Genomic DNA, 13,192 nt, shown 5'->3' with positions numbered 1-13,192 from the left:
ACTCTACTTTGACAATGGTGGGAACTAAACAAAACCTTTGTAATTCAATACTTTGTGTTCTTGTGCAACATTTGTATTATTGTAAAAATCGCTATAACATCAACAGACGAACAAATTACCAACTACTGACCAAAACATGGTCTTGTGCTGCCAGTGTAGTGACACTGAAGTGCTGACAACTAAATGAGTCGACTGCAGTTCTCTGTAGAAGTTGGACTCTGACAGAAGAGTAAACAGTAAACAAGTATTAGAATATAAAGCTATTACAGTTACTTTCAACAAAAAGAACATCGTGGGGGTGAAAAGCCTTATTTTTATCATAAACACATGTCTAACATTTGCACCAAACCTTGAAAATCCAGTCCAGCACTTTAGTGACGTGTGCGATTAACATCATCAAATGTGCTGAAGCTGTGCGATGCTATCATACGGACCTCTGAGTAATATTTCCAGCACCTTGTTGAGTCCATGCCAGGAGGGATTATGTCAGTTCTGAAAGCAAAAAGACGGTTCAATCCAGGACTAACAAAGTGTACCTAAAAATGTGGCCAATGAGTGTATGCACTGTGTAGAAAGACATCAGTCATAGGGCCAGTAGGTGGCAGCAGAGGAGCTTCAGAATGCTCAACAAATGGTGGTTTTCATCTGACCTTTGACCTGTCTGTTGATAATAATTTAAAAACTGTCTCACTGTCAACAGCAGATGAGTCTGTTTCTTGTGCATTTTTAGTTCCTGATCCAAAGAGATGAATTGGCTCAGACTGATGATCCAACAGTTTTATTCGTATTCTTTATTCTTTTAATTACGATTACATTTGTGGAACTTTTAGTTTGTTTAATTTTGGCTTTGCTCATCTCTGCTATCTGTTCTGAGGCGAGGATGATGAGGCATTTGCTCCTCAGGTGGTAGAAGTTTATAAACTGCCCTCCACAAAGACGCTGAAGACCAAAGGCCTGTAGTATGAAGCAGAATTTTGTCTTATGCAGGTAACTTCAGGATTAACCCTGGATTTTTCTGTACTGAATGTTGGTTCACTTTACTCACCTAACCTTTTCCACAGCAGGTGGTAAAATCAAAACAAACAGAAGGCGAGAAAGAGAAAGAGAGAGAACACACCTCGGCAGGAAGTCAGTGAAAACGGGTCCATGACAGAAGCTGGAGTCTTTTGGGTGTTTAATTTTTCTTCATAATGACTTGTTAACAGTGACCAGAGAGAGATTCACAGAGATAGACAGACAGACATGTCACCAGTTGCTACTGACAACTGTTCTCTAATTCTTGACTGATGGATGTTCATCTTTTTAGAAAAATAAAGTGAAATAATCTCAATAATTTGTTGGAACTTTTTAAATAATACACTTACCATTCATGGCAGTGTCCTGTTACATGCATACATACAGAGATATAATCATTAAAATATAAGAATGGTCCCTGATGAGTTTGTGACATTTTGTTTTGATTCAGGCATGATATCATCATGTTTTTCGAAAAAATAAATATTCAGATGTCAGTTTCTTTAATTTGTGCTGGCCAGACATTGAACTTTGTAAAGATTTGCATATCGTTAGCTTCATAGCATAATTGCCTAAGTCATTTGACTAAGTCAATGACTTAGGCACTTATGCTATGAAGCTAACGATATGTGAATCTATATCTGTTTATGATTCATATACGAGAAATCAGGCACCAGGTGTATTGAGTCACTCAGGTATTCTCCACTTTGCTCATATGGGGTTATCCCATTAGAGTCAGAGTCATGATTGAAGACTGAAGATTTATTTTTTGTCATTATGTTGCTAGAACATAATAAAAATTACAGTGTTGCTCTCAGTGAAAAAGAAAGTGCAAAAAAAGATAAATGCTTAGCATTCTTTAGAGTACAGTAACAGGATGTGAGTGTACGCACAGGGGGCCAATGGGTCTATGTGACGGTGTTTCCACAGGAGCAGAGGGAAGGGTGGGTGGACAGATGGCTTTCACAGATCTTGGGAAAAAGCTGTCCGTCAGCTGGGTGCTGGTTGTCTTTATGAATCACTGCAGCAAAAATATTATTTGCAGAACATTTGCATATTTTAAACACACAAAGTTTCACATCAAACATTCAGACTGCATTAAGCCGATCACAAAGGCCTCCAGACTTTGTTTTAAACAAATTTAAAAATTATAAAAATAATATTGTCTGCAGATACTAATTTCATTTATAATAAAATCAGTAGTTATTCCAGTACAAGGATATGAGTCGGTAGGAAGGAGTATTAGGGACACATTAACAAAAAAATAATATTAACGACTATTTTGAGAATAAAGTCGAAATTTCGAGAGAAAAAAAAAGTCAAAACATGTTTCAAGATAAACTGCCACGGTTGATACATCATCTGAGTTAGCGCGAATTCGTAGAAATGATCATTTATCTTTTAACACAAACACAGTTTGGTGATCTGGACGTTATAAATTTCTGCACCCTCTGGTCAGACATGACACACACAAACTCGAAAGAGTGGATTTGTACAAAAACGGACCGATGCAAGGTTATCGATGATTAACACTCGTGCAATAAATTAGATGTACGTTGTCCCACAAAACGGCTGGTCAGTTTGTTTGTTTCAACTCATCTAAACATGGGATTTGGGTACAGCGAGGCAGTTTGTCTTAAAACAACAACGTAATTTGCACACTCGAATTTTTATTTCGACTTTACTTTAAAAATTATCAATAATATGTTTTTTTTTCTTAATGTGACCCTAATACTACGCTGGATGGTGAGGTTATATGGTCAGTGAGGTCAGATGAAAAAAAATCGTACTCCAGTGAAAAAAAGAAAGAAAAGAAAACCAACAACAAATAACAAAAAAAATAAAACAAACAAACTTAAACTGTACAATGTATAAAGAAACACACACACACACACACACACACACACACACACACAACGGCCTACAACTAGAAAACCGGTGTCCGAAAATGGGGAAAATCCGTGTGAACCCACAACCAGCCCAATATGATTTTAATTACTCTAAAACAAACACTGAAATTATTATAAAAATCTAGTCAAGACTCAGGAGTCCACAGACCATTTGTAAAAAGCTGAATCTGAACGAAAAGAGCTCCGAGGCTGTAAAGCGCGTGAGCTTACCGTCAGAGGCTAAAGCCAAACTGAAAAACGAGCCGACGGGGGCACCAAGAAAACCGACTTGACAGTGGACTCATCTCTGTGCTTGTCCTGCTAGACCTCAGTGCAGCGTTCGATACTGTTGACCATAATATTCTATTAGAGCGATTAGAACATGCTGTAGGTATTACAGGTACTGCACTGCAGTGGTTTGTATCATATCTATCTAATAGACTCCAATTTGTGCATGTAAATGGAGAGTCCTCTTCACACACTGAGGTTAATTATGGAGTTCCACAGGGTTCAGTGCTAGGACCAATTCTGTTTACATTATACATGCTTCCCTTAGGCAGCATCATTAGAAGACATAGCATACATTTTCACTGTTATGCAGATGACACCCAGCTCTATCTGTCCATGAAGCCAGATAGCACACACCAATTAGTTAGACTGCAGGAATGTGTTAAAGACATAAAGACCTGGATGGCCGCTAACTTTCTGCTTCTTAATTCAGATAAAACTGAGGTTATTGTACTCGGCCCTGAAAATCTTAGAAATATGGTATCTAACCAGATTCTTACTCTGGATGGCATTACCTTGGCCTCCAGTAACACTGTGAGGAACCTTGGAGTCATTTTTGACCAGGACATGTCCTTCAACGCACATATTAAACAAATATGTAAGACTGCTTTCTTCCATTTGCGCAACATCTCTAAAATTAGAAATATCCTGTCTCAGAGTGATGCTGAAAAACTAGTTCATGCATTTATTACTTCCAGGCTGGACAGCTGTAACTCATTATTATCAGGATGTCCAAAAAACTCGCTGAAAAGCCTTCAACTAATCCAAAATGCTGCAGCAAGAGTCCTGACAGGGACTAGAAAGAGAGAGCATATTTCTCCTGTTTTGGCTTCCCGTCATTGGCTTCCTGTTAAATCCAGAATTGAATTCAAAATCCTGCTCATCACATACAAGGTCTTAAATAATCAGGCCCCATTTTATCTTAATGACCTTGTAGTACCATATCACCCTATTAGAGCACTTCGCTCTCGCTCTGCAGGCCTACTTGTTGTTCCTAGAGTATTTAAAAGTAGAATGGGAGGGAGAGCCTTCAGTTTTCAGGCCCCTCTTCTGTGGAACCAGCTTCCAGTTTGGATTCGGGAGACAGACACTATCTCTACTTTCAAGATTAGGCTTAAAACTTTCCTTTTTGCTAAAGCATATAGTTAGGGCTGGACCAGGTGACCCTGAATCCTCCCTTAGTTATGCTGCAATAGACATAGGCTGCCGGGGATTCCCATGATGCATTGAGTTTTTCCTTTCCAGTCACCTTTCTCACTCACTATGTGTTAATAGACCTCTCTGCATTGAATCATATCTGTTATTAACCTCTGTCTCTCTTCCACAGCATGTCTTTTATCCTGTCTTCCTTCTCTCACCCCAACCGGTCGCAGCAGATGGCCGCCCCTCCCTGAGCCTGGTTCTGCCGGAGGTTTCTTCCTGTTAAAAGGGAGTTTTTCCTTCCCACTGTCGCCAAAGTGCTTGCTCATAGGGGTTCATATGATTGTTGGGTTTTCCTCTGTATCTATGAAGCGCCTTGAGGCGACTTTTGTTGTGATTTGGCGCTATATAAATAAAATTGAATTGAATTGAATTGAAAAATGTCATCATGCGTTCAGTACAAAATGATTGCCCGGACACATCTCTTGGTCTGTGTCCTTAGAAAATGGCTACGATTGCGCATGCGTCGCTCTTCGGGGGCGTGGTCTCCGTCTTCTTGCTGGTTTCTGCTGCTGTAGGTGAGATTGACACTGGCACACATTCAAAACTGATTTTATACCCATTTAGCATGAGAGATTTTACACGTGTTTCTATTCGTGGGATCAGAGATAACTTAAAAAAGTTTTAGTGGTTATAAACTCTGGATGTTCAGACCCTAGACAACAGATTATTTTTGCCCTTCATTTGTATTATTTTAAATAACCGATATGTGTTACTGGACTATTCATTGAAAATATGCTATCAGTTACCATAACAACTGTTTGAAAGGCTTGGGGCTACTTAATATTTTGTTGTGTTTCAGTCTTTATGTACTACCATGATAAACAAATCTCCACTGAAACCTCCTCAGTATTATTTTGGCCAACATTAATTTACTTACCAAACATCATACTGTTACGTAAATTTGGAAATTTTTTTGCATTTTGACCTTTGTAACTTCTCTGCTCTGTGTTGTTTCCTCTTTCAGATCAGAAACACATAACAGCTAAATCTGGTCAAAAGAACGTCACTCTGACATGTCGAGTCCCAGACATCAGCTTCACAGCTGTACAATGGAGCAGAACTGATCTGAATGAAGAATATGTCCTTTTATACCGGGATGAGCACTTTGAGCCATTCAGGCAGCATCCATCTTTTAAGAGCTGGGTGGATCTGCAGGACAGACAGATGAAAGATGGAGACGTGTCTCTGATTCTGAAAAATGTGACGATTAATGACGCTGAAACATACGAGTGTCGTGTCTTCATGGAGGAAACGCAATCATGGTTGTACAGCGGCAACATCACACTGACTGTTGTTGATCCTCCAGGTGAGTGAGTAGAGTTGAGTGTGTGTGTGATCAGAGGTGAAGCTGCTTCCTGGTTGTTGATGTTTGTTTCTAAAGATGTTGTTGATGAGACTTTGTAGAAAGCAGCTGGTCTGAGTGATGTGATCAGAGTGCAGTAGATAATGTCTGACAGCAGTTTGAAGAGGAAATGGATTCTGTTCTGTTCTTCACTCATCACCTACCTGACAGCTGACACCTCACACCTGTTTCTCACCTGCAGGTCAGCCAGGAGGACACACAGAGGATGGAGGAGAGAAGATTGGATCTGTTGGACCTGCAGCTGGTGTGACAGTTCTTGCTGTGCTTTTTGTTATTGTTGTTTTTATCTACAGTCAATATAAACAACAACACAGTCGAAGTCCACACCAGCCTCCAGCTGAACTGCAAGATGTTTGAAATGTCTAAGAGCTTTTTCCAGCTTAACTACGAGTCTCCTGTTACTGCTCCAACTTCTTAGTGCTGACATTCAACACATGGAAATTTGATGAAAATGAGCCTTTGAATTTATCTGCTTGTAAGTAATCCTAGTATTGTAAAACAACCTATCCCCACAAGCTGCGTGACTTTGGACTGCAGGAGGAAGCCGGAGTACCCGGAGAACATGCAAACTCCACACAGAAAGACCCCGGCCTGATGGTGGAATTGAACTCAGGACCCTCTTGCTGTGCGGCAACAGTGCTAACCACTGTGCTGTGGGGCTAGGTTAAGTCATTAATCCAAATTGCCCATAGGTGTGAATGCAGGAGTGAATGGTCGTCTGTCTCTGTGTGTTAGCCCTGCAACAGACTGGCGAACTGTCCAGGGTGTACCCCGCCTCTCGCCCTTTGACAGCTAGGATAGGCTCCAGCAACCCCCACAACCCTGAGAAGGATAAGCGGAAGCGAATGGATGGATTAATGGATTGTAAAACAAAAATAAATCGTGTAAAACCATTACTGTTTCTGTTTGGGTTCTTTTCTTTAAAAATAAATGTGAAAAAAATGGCAGTGATCATGATCATGTAGGTCTAATCTCACTGGAAACCACCTGAAATCAGCTCCAGGCAACACCAGGTGAGAACGACAGAAAGAGAAGCTGCAGCACTAGAGGTGATTTCTTATTCCTTAAGACATATTTAAGAGCTTTTCCTCCCCTCTGTCACCAAAGTGCCTACCCATACGAGGTTGTCTCAGTTTTCTGCATTATTATAGGGTTTAATCTGGAATCTAACCTGCTCCCGGGGAGGTTAGATTCCAGCATAATGATAAACCACCATTCACCATTCGGGTTAACCCTGATCTTACTTGGGTAAGAAAAAATTCTACTTTATCAGAAGTACCTGAAGGTGCTTCAGCTGTGATAAGGTGAAAAGCACCTGGACAGGCCACCAGTCTGTTGCAGGACCAACACACATTCACGCTTAAAGCCAATTAGGAATCACTGGTTAAGCAAACAGGCCTGTATCTGGACTGTGGGAGGAAACAAATCCATAGAGGTACAGGGAGAGCATGCACACTCCACACTGAAAGACCTGAAGTGATTCAAAGGTGTACAGTAGTTCAATGTTATTTTAAAGCACATTAAACTATATTTAGCTTTTATTAATGATAACATTTGAAAAAATCAACAACAACAAAAAAAAAACAACAAAAATATACTGAGTCAATCAAAATGACTACTTAACCTTAATTCTTTGGAACATTAAACGCTTTTGATATATATATATATAAAAGGTGAAGGTGAGTTCACATTCAGGTCCTTTATGAAAACAGAGACATTCAGAAACTATTTTCCAAGCAAACTTGTTACGGTTCTGGGTCAGTTTGACCCAGTATTTTGAGTTGTTATGTTTTGGTGTGTTTTTGCATTTTGGATTCTTTTCCGATGATGATGATGATGAATCTATGTTTCAGTTATTCTTGTTTAGGGATTAGTTCGTAGGTTTTGTGTTCTCATGTTTATTGCAGGTTTAGTTCAGTGTCTACTCTGTCTCTCAATGTCATGTCTGCGTCTTTGTTTAGTGGTGTCTTGTTTCCTGTTTTACTCTGAAGGTTCATGTTCCTGTCTTATGTCAGTGTTTCTAGCTTTGTTCCCCCCAGTCTCATTAGGTCTTATTCCTCCCAGCTGTGTTCCTCTTCTGTCTCTAATTCCTTGATGACTTCCTCAGTGTATTTAAGCCCAGTGTGTCTTTGTGTCAGTGTTGTGTCATCTGTTCATGCACCCTGTTATTTCTAGCTGCACGTCAGGAGTCTAGCCTGCAAGATTTGGCATTGGATATGTTCATAGTCACTTTCTCAGTCATGTTTCCCTGCACGTTCATGTGCCAGTACCGAGATCTTGTTCACAGTTTTTCATGTCGTGTTCATAGTCTGTCCACAGTACTTTGTCATAGTTCAGTCCTCGTTCATAGCCTTTAGTTACTCCCAGTTTAGGTTCTTTCTTTGGTCATTCCCATAGTTTATGGTTTATTTTGCCTTCTGTATCAGACCTGATTAAAGGCTCGCTTTGAGCTTAGCAAAAGTTTTGCGTCCTGCGTCTGTGTCCGCACCTGGTCCACCAAACACACTCTCTGACAAAACTAAAGCATATTTATTGGGTGTTTGCATGTCTGAATTTTTCAGTGTTTGAATGCTTTTTATTAACTTTCCCTTTTTCCTTCTGTTACAGAAAATTTATCATCCATGAACCTGCACTAAAGAAAAACAAGCGAAAAACAAACAGTGAAGTGATGAATTTCACATTTAGCTTTTACTTTTTTTCTGTGTTGAGGTTTGAAGAAAAGCATTAATTACTGATCATTCAGATATTTTTTACAAAAGTGACAGACAAATAGGTGGGCAGGACCTCTCTCTCTTTCTCTTTCCTGCTTTCATGTCATGTATAACAAAACTTACTGCTTTACTTTTTTAATCTCTTCTAGTTTTATTTTTAAATAATTTATAACAACTTACAATGATAAATGAAATCCTCTGAATCCCAAACAGTTCCAATTAAACTCATTTGGTTTATTCGCTCTGGGTTTAACAGTCAGCACACAGAGAGAGTACACAGACATGAGAGCAGAAACTTTACATATACAGTAATGTGCAAAAGTTTAAGGCAGGTGCAGAAAAAAATGCTGAAAACTAAGAAGGCTTTCAAAAATGACAGTATTAATCATTTATTGTCATCAACCAACAAAACGCAGTAAATGAACAAAAGAGAAATCTAAATCAAATCAATATTAAGTGGGACCACCCTTTGCCTTCAAAACAGCATCTATTCTTCTAGGTACACTTGCACACAGTTTTTTTAAAGAAAACATCACAAGGTGCAGGAATGATGCAAGGTTTTTTTTGTTTTGTTTGTTTTTTACCGCTTTATTGTCATAAAGGATGCTCCAGTATCTACTCTGCTAAAAGAAGTCAGAAGGAAAGCACTGATGCATGTTTCCCTATTATTTAAAGAACTGAACCAGCTCTGATTACAATTAATCGACTGAAATCTGAGTTGTATTTGTACCTCGTGGTTGCAGTTTGTAAGAAATTCTTAGAGCAACACAGAAAATAGCAGACTCTCTGATACGTAAGACTGCTGGGAGTATTTGACCTTAAGAGAGTATAAGGGGTCACCTGTTCCAGGTGAGTGGAACAGGTGACCCCTTATACAATTCAATTTTATTTATACAGACCCTATAAAGACCCTGCAATAACAATAACACATCATGCACTTGGTGACAGTTGGTAGGAACTCCCTTTTAGCAGAAAGAAATCTTAGAATCAGGTTTAGGGACCAAAGAACAATCACTTTTGTTTCTGAGAGCATTCTATGTTTACAGCATTTTTTCCACAACTGTCTAAAACTTTTGCACACTACTCTATATATTAGAGTACTGTGCACAAAGCCTGTTTTCATCATAATCTGTGATCCTGAGTCTGCTCTGCTCTCAGGTTTTAGTCTGTGAGTAGCTGCTGTTAAAGTATTTATATGACTAAAGTTCCTTTCACATTAACAGAAGATTTCCCCTTTATTCATTACAGGAACAATGGCAGGAACGAATATTTTCAAACTTCCCTCTTTTGTCTTGTTTCCTGGAATTTTAAAGAAAACATCACGAGGTGCAGGAATGATGCAAGTTTGTCTTTTTGTTTTTTTACTGCTCTATTTTCATAAAGGATGCTCCAGTGTTCAGTCTGCTAATAGAAGTCATAAGGGAAGCACTGGTGGATGTTCCCTTGTTATTTAAAGAATCGAACCAGCTTACAATTAATTTGTACATCCTGGTTGCAGTTGCAAATTCTCAGAGCAACACAGAAAACAGCAGACTCTCTGATACGTGAGACTGCTGGGAGTATTTGGCCTTAAGACAATAAATAGAACCAGCTGAACGGAACAGGTGACACCTTATACAATTCAATTGATTTTAGTTATACAGACGCTATAAATACCCTGCAATAACACATCATGCACTTGGTGACAGTTGGTAGGAACTCTCTTTTAGCAGAAAGAAATCTTCGAATCAGGTTTAGGGAGCGACAACCTGCTGTGAACAATTGAAGGTGAGGGGAGGATAACAGGACAAGCATTGTGTGTAGGCTTTTAGGCAAACACTAACCATCCTTCCCCGTGCTGTAAAACTCCTTTGTGTTGTCATCAGTCTGGTCCAATCACTTTGTAGCTCTCGTGTAATGAACCAATCAGCCAGTAGGTGGCAGCAGAGGAGCTCAACACGTGATGGTTTTTATCTGACATTGAGTCTGGCTCCAGCTTGTCTGCCTTCAACAGGCCTCATGTTCATCAGTGATATATTTATAGGTAGTAATATTTGAATCTCTGTGTTAACTTACTGCTAATATGTGTAAATGCTGATACTTACTGACCTAGTAAGAGATGCAGTAGGAGCAAGCCTAACCATTACTGCATTTAAAGCCTGAGCCCCACAAATCATAAAAATGAAGTGAGAAGTCAGTCATTGACTGATCAGTGTTTATGTTTTTAAAAATATATAAACGTGAAATAATTTCAACAAGTTTATGAGCTTGTTAAATTCTCTTCTTACTGTTCATCTAGTATCCTCCTAAAACTCTATAAGATGGGTTATAGAAATGCATTGATAAAGGAATATAATCACTAAAACACGAGACTTGTCCCTGAGGAGTTCGTGACATTTTACTTTTATTTGAACATTAATATTATTTGAACCTGCTCTGACACCCTTACACCACCGACTTGAGTTCTGTGTCACGTCTCACATTTGTCCCATATGAAGTGAAGGTAAGTGGAGGCAGTTACACTCCCCCTAAAATTCCATTTAAACATTTGTATTGTAAAGCCTTTGCTTTGAAAGATGTTTCACAGGCTAGCAAAGAGGTTTTTTTTAATTATTTAATGTCTGCAAAGTCTTAAGTCTTTAATCAGTACAGCTCTGATCTCATCCAGACTCTCTGATACACAGAGATAAACATGAAAGTTATGTTGATCACACATGTACATCTCTTCTTATAGAGGAGGACAAGTCTAAAGACAGATTAGACATAAAATTGTTGGTAGCTTTGCAAAGATTATGTGTCACCTGGAGTCATTTCTGATAAACAACCTCCAGAAGCTTCCAGATAAACTGCATTTTATATGACTGAAACACAGATGCCTTTCTAACAAAGCCATCTGTGTTTGTGCGTGTGTGTGTGTGTGTGTCACAGCTAATGAATGCTGCATTCATAGCTGCAGTCATAGCTGTATTAGGAGCTGCATTCATAGCGGGTTTTCTTTACATTTCCCCAAATGTCAGAAATTCATAAATAAATAAAGTTACTGTTCTCACAAGGAGCCTCATGGTGAGTAAATCTGACCTCTGACCTACAGAGGATCCCAAAGCTTCTCTATGGAAGTTATATGCTACCTCATGTCAAAACTGATTTCATTCTATCTACATATTAAACAGAGAAAACTTGCAGTGAAGTTTCTGTTCATCTCACACACACAGTGATCTTTATGACATTAAAAAGGTTTCAAATGACTTAAATCAGAAGAAAAATTACGGTCTTTCACCTGCTGCATACTGCAGGTGCTCTTTCTTTTCAAACGAAATGTACTTCTCTACTTTCATTTTCTCTGAAGAGGGATATTTTTTCTTCTTCTTTCAATTCATAATAACGTCTTGAATAACCAATGAAATCTTCTGGATCCACTTTCAGTTAAAAGTCGTTTGTTGGATTGTTTTGTTTTCAGTTTAACTTGGCACAGACTCATGAAGCAATGAGGAAATAAAACAGAGCCAGTTTTCTGATGGGTCCAAGAAGTTTTTATCACCTGAAATCGAAATATTTCTTTAATCTGTGTGTTTGTGTTCAGATCCTCCATCAGAGCCACGGGTCACCTACTCCTCACTAAAGTCAAAGAGGACACCTTCAAAACAGCTAAACCAGTCTGACCAGTGATGACAGGCTGGCTGCTAAATACAGTCCTGCACACGTCTGTGGATCATATGTTATGTATTTATCACATGCTGTGTGTGTTTGCAGTGTTACAGTTGGACTGAAATAAACAGCTTAAATTTAGACTTCAGACTCTTTAAAAAAATAAAAAATAAATAATGCAACAACTCAGTCACTTGCTCAAGTAAGTTCATGCAGCCAATCACAGTCCTGCATTCTGATTCAAAGGTTGAATGTTTTCTTGCCTGAAGAACAATCAACGGACTTCAGTGTTCTTGTCGGTGCCTGCAGAGCTTATCTGTAAAAACAGCTGCTGTAAATCTTCACAGCCCTCAGAGAGTGAGACGTGTTTTCTTGTGCAAACCTGTTCACAGAGTTCTGGTTAAAACAATATGCACACAGAAAAACACCCATTCTGTGTGCAGCTTTTCTGTTGCTGCATGTCACATACAGACACGATCCTCTCCTATATGTGTTTATGTGAGTGCAGACCTCAAGGAGTCAGAGAGTAAACATTTCAGTCTGATAACAGGTTGCTTCTGTGTCTTTAAATATGCACCATCACCTGGTTAATTTATAAGCTGAGGTCTGTTTCTGTGATCTCTGCACACAAGATGCACGTCTGTGTCTGAGATGAGTTCATACTCCTCTTGCATGTGTTTTTGAGTCCGCAGACTCTGTGTGTGCGTGCATGTGCAAAGAAGTTACATTTATTTAAAGCTTCTGACCTTGAACTAGAAAACTCATCATTGTTAACTGATTATTGTGAAAAATAGGTCTATTCTGTTTTCACTGCTGGGTCTTTATGGCATGTATGTGATAAATGCAGGGACAGGAGGGAAGCAGCACAAGTAGAAACTTAGATCTAAATAGCTGAAGTTAACTGAATTATTTATTTGAAGGTAATCAGACCCAACATGATATTTTTCAAACCACTGAACACATGACTTCTCATCAGCCAGCAGCTGAATGCCTTCCAGTCAAGTTCAGACGTGTATACTGGGTGTATGCTTTTGTGTGCCAAGACTGATTGATGTTTGCGTGTTTCTCTTTACTCTTCGACGCATTCACATATTTCTCTT

General features: G+C 39.1%; 1 protein-coding gene across 1 annotated transcript in view; it reads right to left on the bottom strand.

Annotated features, from left to right (window-relative positions):
- Positions 1 to 13,192, bottom strand: part of LOC146635296 (butyrophilin-like protein 2) — a 614,223-nt gene that overhangs the window by 363,206 nt on the left and 237,825 nt on the right. The window lies entirely within an intron of this gene.

The sequence above is a fragment of the Diplotaxodon limnothrissa genome, linkage group LG3, assembly GCF_057381915.1.
Source record: "Diplotaxodon limnothrissa isolate DT_005_m linkage group LG3, D_limnothrissa_male_GT1.1, whole genome shotgun sequence".
NCBI lineage: Eukaryota > Metazoa > Chordata > Actinopteri > Cichliformes > Cichlidae > Diplotaxodon > Diplotaxodon limnothrissa.
This window is presented reverse-complemented; position numbering and strand designations above follow the sequence as displayed.